Raw genomic sequence first — 9,877 nt, 5'->3', positions numbered from 1 at the left:
GTGGTGAGTTCTTAGAATGAAAATGAAAGTTTTGCACAAAGGTATTTGTGAGCAAGAGATACTGATCGCATTGGTCGTGGAGGAAAGCGGTAAGGCCTGCAGTCTGAGCCAACTCACGAAAATCTTCATAAATCCAGGCTGCTCTTAAGAAATCCTCGGAAGGCCATTCACACGCCCGAACCTCCGCGGTGCGAGGAAAATTATACTTAGGCTTCGGTGCCTTCTCCTTCGAGCTTTGGCTCGATGAGCCCCTCAAAAGTCTCCTCATCACTTTCTGAAAAATTCTAAAAATTTTAGTAACTTCAAAATAAAAGTAAACCAAACTCAATAATATTGATAGCAACCACTCCTACAAGTGCCTAGAGCCTATATCATGCATCAAAACTACTTTTGACCATATAAATTTGACATGCAAGCTCAAGAACAGGGTCACCTAAGCAGCAAAAATTTGTAATGAATAAAACACTAGAACAAAAACTAATTGGACCAATGGAGGAGTCACATACCAAGGAACAATCTCCCCAAGCAGTTTTGTCAGAGGTGCTTTGAGCAAGGAGATCGAAAATGGCAGCAAAGAGGGCTGGAACTCGTGCTTGAGTTGGTTTTTCGTGTTTGTGGGAGGAAGAAGAAGAGGATGGGTGCAGGAATAAGTGGAGGTGGGTCACCGTGGGCCCACGAGGCAGGGGCACGCCCAGGGGGGCAGGGCACACCCTCCACCCTCGTGACCAGGTGGCAGCTCCCCCCGCGGTAATTTTTGCACCATAAATCCTCAAATATTCCCGAAAAAATCATATTAAATTGGCATGTCATTCTGAGGACTTTTATTTTCGGGACATTTTTATATTACACGGATAAATCAGGAAACAGAGAGAAAAATACTATTTTTACTTTATTTCAACTAAATAACAGAAAGTATAGAGAGGGTACAGAAGGTTGTGCTTCTAGTTTTATCCATCTCATGCTCGTCAAAAGGAATCCACTAACAAGGTTGATCAAGTCTTGTTAACAAACTCATTCTGATTAACATGAAACCGAAGAAATTTCGAATAGCACTAGGTTACCTCAACGGGGATATGCACATCCCCAATAATAAGTATATCATATTTCTTCTTGACAGTAGGAAGAGGAAATTCAAAACCTCGAAATATAATCGATGAAATTTTTCCGATAGAATTGATACTATGAACTTGAGGTTGTTTCCTCGGAAAGTTTACCGTATGCTCATTACCATTAACATGAAAAGTGACATTGCCTTTGTTGCAATCAATAACAGCCCCTGCAGTATTAAGAAAAGGTCTTCCAAGAATAATAGACATACTATCGTCCTCGGGAATATCAAGAATAACAAAGTCCATTAAAATAGTAACGTTTGCAACCACAACAGGCACATCCTCACAAATACCGACAGGTATAGAAGTTGATTTATCAGCCATTTGCAAAGATATTTCAGTAGGTGTCAACTTATTCAAGTCAAGTCTACGATATAAAGAGAGAGTCATAACACTAACACCGGCTCCAAGATGACATAAAGCAGTTTTAACATAGTTTCTTTTAATGGAGCATGGTATAGTAGGTACTCTTGGATCTCCAAGTTTCTTTGGTATTACACCCTTAAAAGTATAATTAGCAAGCATGGTGGAAATTTCAGCTTCTGCTTTCTTTCTTTTATTTGTAACAATATCTTTCATGTACTTAGCATAAGGATTCATTTTGAGCATATCAGTCAATCGCATACGCAAGAAGATAGGTCTAATCATTTCAGCAAAGCGCTCAAAATCCTCATCATCCTTTTTCTTGGATGGTTTGGGAGGAAAAGGCATGGGTTTCTGAACCCGAGGCTCTCTTTCTTTACCATGTTTCCTAGCAACAAAGTCTTTCTTATCATAACGTTGATTCTTTGATTGTGGGTTATCAAGATCAACAACAGGTTCAATTTCTACATCATTATCATTACTAGGTTGAGCATCATTATGAACATCATCATTAACATTTTCATTAGGTTCATGTTCATTGCCAGATTGTGTTTCGGCATCAGACATAGATATACCATTTGGATTATCAGGTGGTTCAGCAATAGGTTCACTAGAAGTTTGCACAGTTCTATCATTTTTCCTTTTCTTCCTTTTAGAAGAACTAGGTGCATCAATATTATTTCTCTGAGAATCTTGCTCAATTCTCTTAGGGTGGCCTTCAGGATACAAAGGTTCCTGAGTCATTCTACCAGTTCTAGTAGCCACTTTAACATCATAATTATTTTTCTTACTATTCATCTCATTGAGCAATTCCTTTTGAGCTTTAAGTACTTGTTCTACTTGAGTGGTAACCATAGAAGCATGTTTGCTAACAAGTTTAAGTTCACCTCTAATATTAGCCATATAATCACCCAAATATTTAATCATATCAGCATTTTGTTTTAATTGTCTACCAAAATAAGCATTGAAGTCTTCTTGCTTAAACATAAAATTATCAAACTCATCCGAGCATTGACTAGCAATTTTAGCAGGAAGGATTTCAGCTTTATCATATCTATAGAGAGAATTTACCTTTACTACCTATGTCGGGTTATCGAGGTCTGGAGGTTCTTCAATAAATAAAGGATTAAGATCATATGTTTCTTCAATAGGCGGTAAATTAAGACCATGTATTTCTTCAATAGGAGGTAAATTCTTAACATCTTCAGCTTTAATACCTTTTTCTTTCATAGATTTCTTTGCCTCTTGCATATCTTCGGGACTGAGAAATAGAACACCTCTCTTCTTTGGAGTTGGTTTAGGAATAGGATCATTAATTGGAGCAGGAGCTGGCTCAGGAGGTGCCCAATTATTTTCATTTGTCAACATATTATTTAATAAGATTTCAGCTTCATCCAGTGTTCTTTCCCTGAAAAGAGAACCAGCACAACTATCCAGGTAATCTCTGGAAGCATCGGTCAGTACATTATAAAAGATATCAAGTATTTCATTTTTCTTAAGAGGATGATCAGGCAAAGCATTAAGTAACTTGAGAAGCCTCCCCCAAGCTTGTGGGAGACTCTCTTCTTTAATTTGCACAAAGTTGTATATTTCCTTTAAAGCAGCTTGTTTCTTATGAGCAGGGAAATATTTAGCAGAGAAGTAGTAAATCATATCCTGGGGACTACGCACACAACCAGGATCAAGAGAATTAAACCATATCTTAGCATCACCCTTTAATAAGAACGAAAATATTTTAAGGATATAAAAGTAGCGAGATCTCTCATCATTAGTGAACAGGGTGGCTATATCATTTAATTTAGTAAGATGTGCCATAACCGTTTCAGATTCATAGCCATGAAAATGATCAGATTCAACTAAAGTAATTATATCAGGATCAACAGAGAATTCATAATCCTTATTAGTAACACAGATAGGTGAAGTAGCAAAAGCAGGGTCAGGTTTCATCCTAGCATTTAGAGATTGCTTATTCCATTTAGCTAATAACCTTTTGAGTTCATATCTATCTTTGCAAGCTAAATAGCTAAAGAAGCTTCTTGATCAAATAAATAACCCTCAGGAATAACAAGTGATTCTTCATCACCACTTTCATCATCATAATCAGATTCAATATTTTCAATCTCTCTAGCCCTAGCAAGTCGTTCCTCGAGAAAATCACCAAGTGGAACAGTAGTATCAAGCAGAGAAGTAGTTTCATCATAAGTATCATGTATAGCAGAAGTAGCATCATCAATAACATGCGACATATCAGAACGAATAGCAGAAGCAGGTTTAGGTGTCGCAAGCTTACTCATAACAGAAGGTGAATCAAGTGCAGAGCTAGATGGCAGTTCCTTACCTCCCCTCGTAGTTGAGGGATAAATTGTTGTCTTAGCGTTTTTCAAGTTCTTCATAGTGTCCAGCAGATATAAATCCCAAGTGACTCAAAGAATAGAGCTATGCTCCCCGGCAACGGTGCCAGAAATTAGTCTTGATAACCCACAAGTATAGGGGATCGCAACAGCTTTCGAGGGTAGAGTATTCAACCCAAATTTATTGATTCGACACAAGGGGAGCCAAAGAATATTCTCAAGTATTAGCAGTTGAGTTGTCAATTCAACCACACCTGGAAACTTAGTATCTGCAGCAAAGTGTTTAGTAGCAAAGTAATATGATAGTGATGGTAACGGTAAAAAAAGAGTAACGAAAGCAAAGTAATGTTTTTGGTATTTTGTAGTGATTGTAACAATAGCAACGGGAAAGTAAATAAGCGTAAACCAATATATGGAAAGCTCGTAGGCATTGGATCAGTGATGGATAATTATGCCGGATGTGGTTTCATCATGTAACAGTCATAACATAGGGTGACACAGAACTTACTCCAATTCATCAATGTAATGTAGGCATGTATTCCGAATATAGTCATACGTGCTTATGGAAAAGAACTTGCATGACATCTTTTGTCCTACCCTCCCGTGGCAGCGGGGTCCTAATGGAAACTAAGGGATATTAAGGCCTCCTTTTAGTAGATAACCTGAACAAAGCATTAGCACATAGTGAATACATGAACTCCTCAAACTATGGTCATCACCGGTAAGTATCCCGATTATTGTCACTTCGGAGTTAATGGATCATAACACATAATATGTGACTATAGACTTGCAAGATAGGATCAAGAACTCTCATATATTGATGAAAACATAATAGGTTCAGATCTGAAATCATGGCACTCGGGCCCTAGTGACAAGCATTAAGCATAGCAAAGTCATAACAACATCAATCTCAGAACATAGTGGATACTAGGGATCAAACCCTAACAAAACTAACTCGATTACATGATAAATCTGTCGGGACCCCGACTCAATGCCACATCGATCTAGCATGTAACACCTCATATCACTTTGCGGCCTCACGCACGGTATCCCCACGGGTGTCGCCTTACCTTTGCCCGGGACCGTTTGCGCCTTTTGGCACACGTATATGAAGGTGTCGCTAGCATCCATATGATAAAGAGCCCGGGCTGACATGGCTAGTCGTAAACCCAAAGTGGCACTAACCTACAGGGACAGGCATCCATGACCCAGCATCGAACGTGTCGGTCATCAGCGAGTGAATCCAGGCTGTAGCACTGGGCTAACAGGACTCCGGTGAACCGGGCTGTAGCAGGCTAACAGGACTCCGGTATTCATCGCGTGACATTTCCCCGAAGGGACAGACACAGGATCGAAGAAGGACACATGCCGGCCAGCCTAAGTGTTCCGGAGCAGTAGCAAGCTACCAGGGCTCACTGGAAGCACTAGGAGACATTTCCCGGTAAGAGAGGCTACTAAGGATAAACAACTAGATAGTCAGATCCCACACATAGCAATACACATTACACGTACGCATAACATGCAAGTATGTGCTGTACAACATGGCATCACAGCATAACTCAACAACTCATATAGATAAAGGCTCAGAAGAGCCATCATAGCATATTACAACCAGGGGTCACATGACCCAACATTCAGAGCAATCAAGCAACAAGCGGAAGCATTACATGTCTGAGTACAGACATCTATAAATGAAAAAGGCTGAAAGCCTGACTATCTACAACGTCCGATCAAGATCGTAGCTGAGGTACTAGCTACTAGTCGAAGTCCATGAGAACACTAGTAAGACCGAAGTCTCCGCTGCAAAACATAAATAAAGCAACATGAGTACAAAGGTACTCAGCAAGACTTACATCAGATCCTATCATACATGCATTTGTATCAAGAGGGTAATGTGGGGTTTAGTTGCAGCAAGCCAGCTTTGACTCTGTGGCTATCCTGTTCTACGACTACCAGAAACTCTTGAGGTGAGACAACATACACGAGTCCACTAATCACCACACAATACACTACTATGGATTCATCCCCGTCTCCCTACGAGAAGGCCATCCATAGCACTCACACTTGTCTTGAGCATTTTAGAGTATCCACTTCAAGTTGGCTATGTACCATGTAAGCATCCAAGAAGTCCATAACCGCGGACCCGGCTATTCGAATAGATCATGTTAACCCTGCAGGGGTGTACTTCTTCACACACGCTCTCGCCACTTACCGCCATGTACACGTCATGTATCTCGGCAACCTTCAAGCGGAAGCCTGGCGAGGGTGTCGGCCACGACCTGACTAACCACACAAGACTCTAGCCCAGGTTTATCGCCTATTCGGGTTCCATCCGCAAGGAGATCCGGCCGGGGTGTCGCTCACGGCCCCAAACGATGTGAGCAGGGTTCCCGAGCCCACCATCCGGGTGCCACTCGGTACACCGGGCCACGTGTGCCTAGTCTGTCCCAAGCCCACCCTGCCGGGTGCCACTTGGTAGAAAAATAGCACTACCTACAAACACCAAAAACTAGTTGCGACTCCTGGACAGAGACCAAGTTGGTTAATAAGTCGAGAGAGTCAATTAAGGATCCCAATGTGTGGTAGTATCGAGTCATTGGACAACATACATAGAACTCAGTGCTTAAGGACGGTTCCAGTGAGACAACCCACCATGTACTCCTACATGGCCTCTCACCGCTACCTTTACCGAATCGTGTTCACACACTTAACTCTCAGTATCAGAACATATCGTAACACTCCAATTCATTCCCAATGAATCAGACCTGACACGACTCTAAGCAATAGCAGGCATAGCATGGTAGGAACACAAAATGGCTTCAATCAACTCCTACACATGCTAGTGGGTTTCAACTATTTACTGTGGCAATGACGGGTCATGCAGAGGAATGGGTTCAACTACCGCAGCACAAAGTAGCAGATGAATCGTTGTTGTCCTAATGCAATAACTGAGAGCAGGAGCGAGAGAGTAGGGTTTTATCGAAATGAACAAGGGGGTTTGCTTGCCTGGTAAAACAACAGAGGAGGCACTGCTTCACAGACAGGTACTCTGGAACAGCTCCGGAGCAGGACCTATCGAGAAGGAACGGTGCCGGCAATCAATACCAAACATATGCAACAATATGATGCATGAACATGGCATGAAGATGTGATGCTGATTGTGCTAATGCAACTAGTACTCATTTGGTTTGAAGTCCATTTGAACCAAAGCTCAAATGCACTTCCAAATTAAGCTCCTATATATGCCATAATGTGTTTTCTCATATTCAGCATGTATAAGTTGGTTTGTCATGCATGAAACTAGTACAGATGGAAAGATTGCATTTTTCTGATAATTTTTCATATATAAATTATTTCAATCTGAGCTACGGTTGAATTGATATGAATTTTTGAAGTTTAAAACAATTTCTGGAATTTCCTGATTTAATTTAAATCCAGAAATCATATTATTGCGTCAGCATGACGTCAGCACGACGTCAGTAGTTAACTGCGGCTGACTGGGGTCAAACCTGACATGTGGGGTCCACACGTCAGTGTCAGGGGGTTAAACAGGGTTAGATTAACTTAATTAAAAAGGTTAGTGGCGCTGGGGCCCACTGGTCAGTGTTAGAGGCTAATTAGGTTTAGTTATTTTTTTAACTAAAATTAGCAGGGCCTGGCCCCACTAGTCAGCGACCCTGGGGGTCAAATCCCAGGTCAAACAAGTCAAACCCGCCGGCGGTTAGTCGCCGGCGAGGTCCGCGGCGTACATGTGCCCCGGGTTTCCTCTGTGGTGCTCCAAATGGCGCGCGGCTAGGTGCGTTGGAAAGCTAGCTCAATGGCGCATCGGGCGGTGGCCGTGGCTGGGCCTGGGGTGGCCGGAGTCGACGGCGGCGAGCTCGGCTGCGGCCGCCAGAGTTCGGTCGTGCACAAAAACGCGGTTGGAGCTCGAAGGCGAGCGAAGCAAAGCGCTAGGGATGCTCTACGGGGCCTTACGAACTTGTTGGACTCGCCGGGGTCACCAAATGGTCACCGGAGCTGCGTCGACGGTGAGCTCGGCGACGGCGGAGGTTCGGCCGTGGTGGGGAACGGAGTTACGGCGCGGGAACGAGGGGGAGAAGAGAGGGGAACGGTGGCGGAGCTCACCGCGGTTGCAGCGGGCGTCGAAGCGGGCTCGTGGAAGGCTTGGGGCAGCCGGAGCGACGACGGCGATCTCGTCGGCCGAAGCTTGAAGACGACGGCGATTGCGATGAAGCGGGGCTCGCCCGGGTTGCTTTGCTCGGTGAGGAGGGAGAGGGGGTCGCGGCGGAGCTGGGAAGCGTGTCGGGGAGGTGAGGGGAGGCCGGTGGCGGCGGCTATGGCGAACGGCGGCGACCGACGCATTCGGACACGGGAGAGAGAGAGCGAGGGAGAGGAGAGGAAGAATCGGGGAGAGTGAGAGCGTACGGGGGGGCGTGGCAACGTGCGGGATCGTCCAGAGCGACGAGGGGGGGCGCCAGGCAAGCAGGGAGGCTGGTGGCGTGGCGCGGTGGCGCGCGCGCGCGCCGGGCACGCTCCCCTCCCTCTGTCGAGGACGGAGACGACAGAGGAGGAGGCGGGCTGGGCCGCCTGCTGGCTGGGCCGGCCTGCTAGGCCGCTGGGCTGCACAGGGAGGAGGCCCAGGTAAGTCTCCCTCTTTTATTTTCTTTTCTAATTTTTCTGACATTTGTTTTGATTTAATTAAAATATTAAATCATTTTATTACCTTATGCCAATTTTTGCAGGAGCTAACTATATTATTCGAGAGCTCCTTTATAAATGGCATAATTTTTGGACATATATTAATATATATAACTAATATATTTCCAATGCAAATATTTATGCATTAATTCCAAATGCCCAAAATAAATACCTATCAGCTCTTAAAAAATATTGGTTTGATTTTTATCTTTGTCCAATATTTTCAGAGAGCAACATGAGCATTTTCTTGGACCCTTTTGGAGAAATTTTTATTTGGGTCATTTTCAAAATGATTCTGAGGGTTCCACCAATCCTCAATTCAAACTTAAATGAAAATTTAAACATGATGCACAAATGACTAGCTAGTCTAGGTCATACCAGACTAGGGATGTGACAAAATCTCATCCAACCCATCACCGTCCAACAAGCCTACGATGGAATTACTCACGCACCGTGGTGAGCATCATGAAATTGGTGATGGAGGATGGTTGATGATGACGACGACGACGAATCCCCCTCTCCAGAGCCCCGAACGGACTCCAGATCAGCCCTCCCGAGAGGTTTTAGGGCTTGGCGGCGGCTCCGTATCGTTAAACGCGATGAATTCTTCTCTCCTATTTTTCTCTCCCCGAAAGCAGATATATAGAGTTGGAGTTGGAGTCGGGAGGTCTCCAGGGGGCCCACGAGGTAGGGGGCACGCCCTAGGGGGGCACCCCCACCCTCGTGGACAGGATGTGGGCCCCCTGGTCTTCATCTTTGGCGAGGATTTTTTATTATTTATTGTAAGATATTCCATGGAGTTTGAGGTCATTCCGAGAACTTTTGTTTTCTGCACATAAAACAACATCATGGCAGTTCTGCTGAAAATAGCGTCAGTCCGGGTTAGTTCCATTCAAATCATACAAGTTAGAGTCCAAAACAAGGGCAAAAGTGTTTGGAAAAGTAGATACGACGGAGACGTATCAATACCTCAAGCGAGAAGCCTTAATTTAGGGAAAGTATTATTTATGTGGACTCCTCCTAAAATTATATGCCCCCTTTTCATCATCTTCATGTTCTGCCACACGATCCTACCCGACGACGTTGATGTGAGACAAGCCATAGGAAAAGAAGCACTCATGATGTGTTTGTTGGGTCACTCGTAATTGATATTAAATCACTAAAATGTGTTGTCCTCATTGCAACACATGGACAATTAGCTAGTTAAGGGTACATAGGGTCACCAAACGTAACCGGATGAATCGAATAGTAGGTCAAAATTAAGGATAGAAAGAAAGACACACATTCTTTTATACGTACTATATAGTACAAATGTTGGCCCCCCATAATGTTCCAAATGTCAGATTCCTGGGCAGG

Source organism: Triticum dicoccoides, chromosome 5A (assembly GCF_002162155.2).
Source record: "Triticum dicoccoides isolate Atlit2015 ecotype Zavitan chromosome 5A, WEW_v2.0, whole genome shotgun sequence".
Lineage (NCBI taxonomy): Eukaryota > Viridiplantae > Streptophyta > Magnoliopsida > Poales > Poaceae > Triticum > Triticum dicoccoides.
This window is presented reverse-complemented; position numbering follows the sequence as displayed.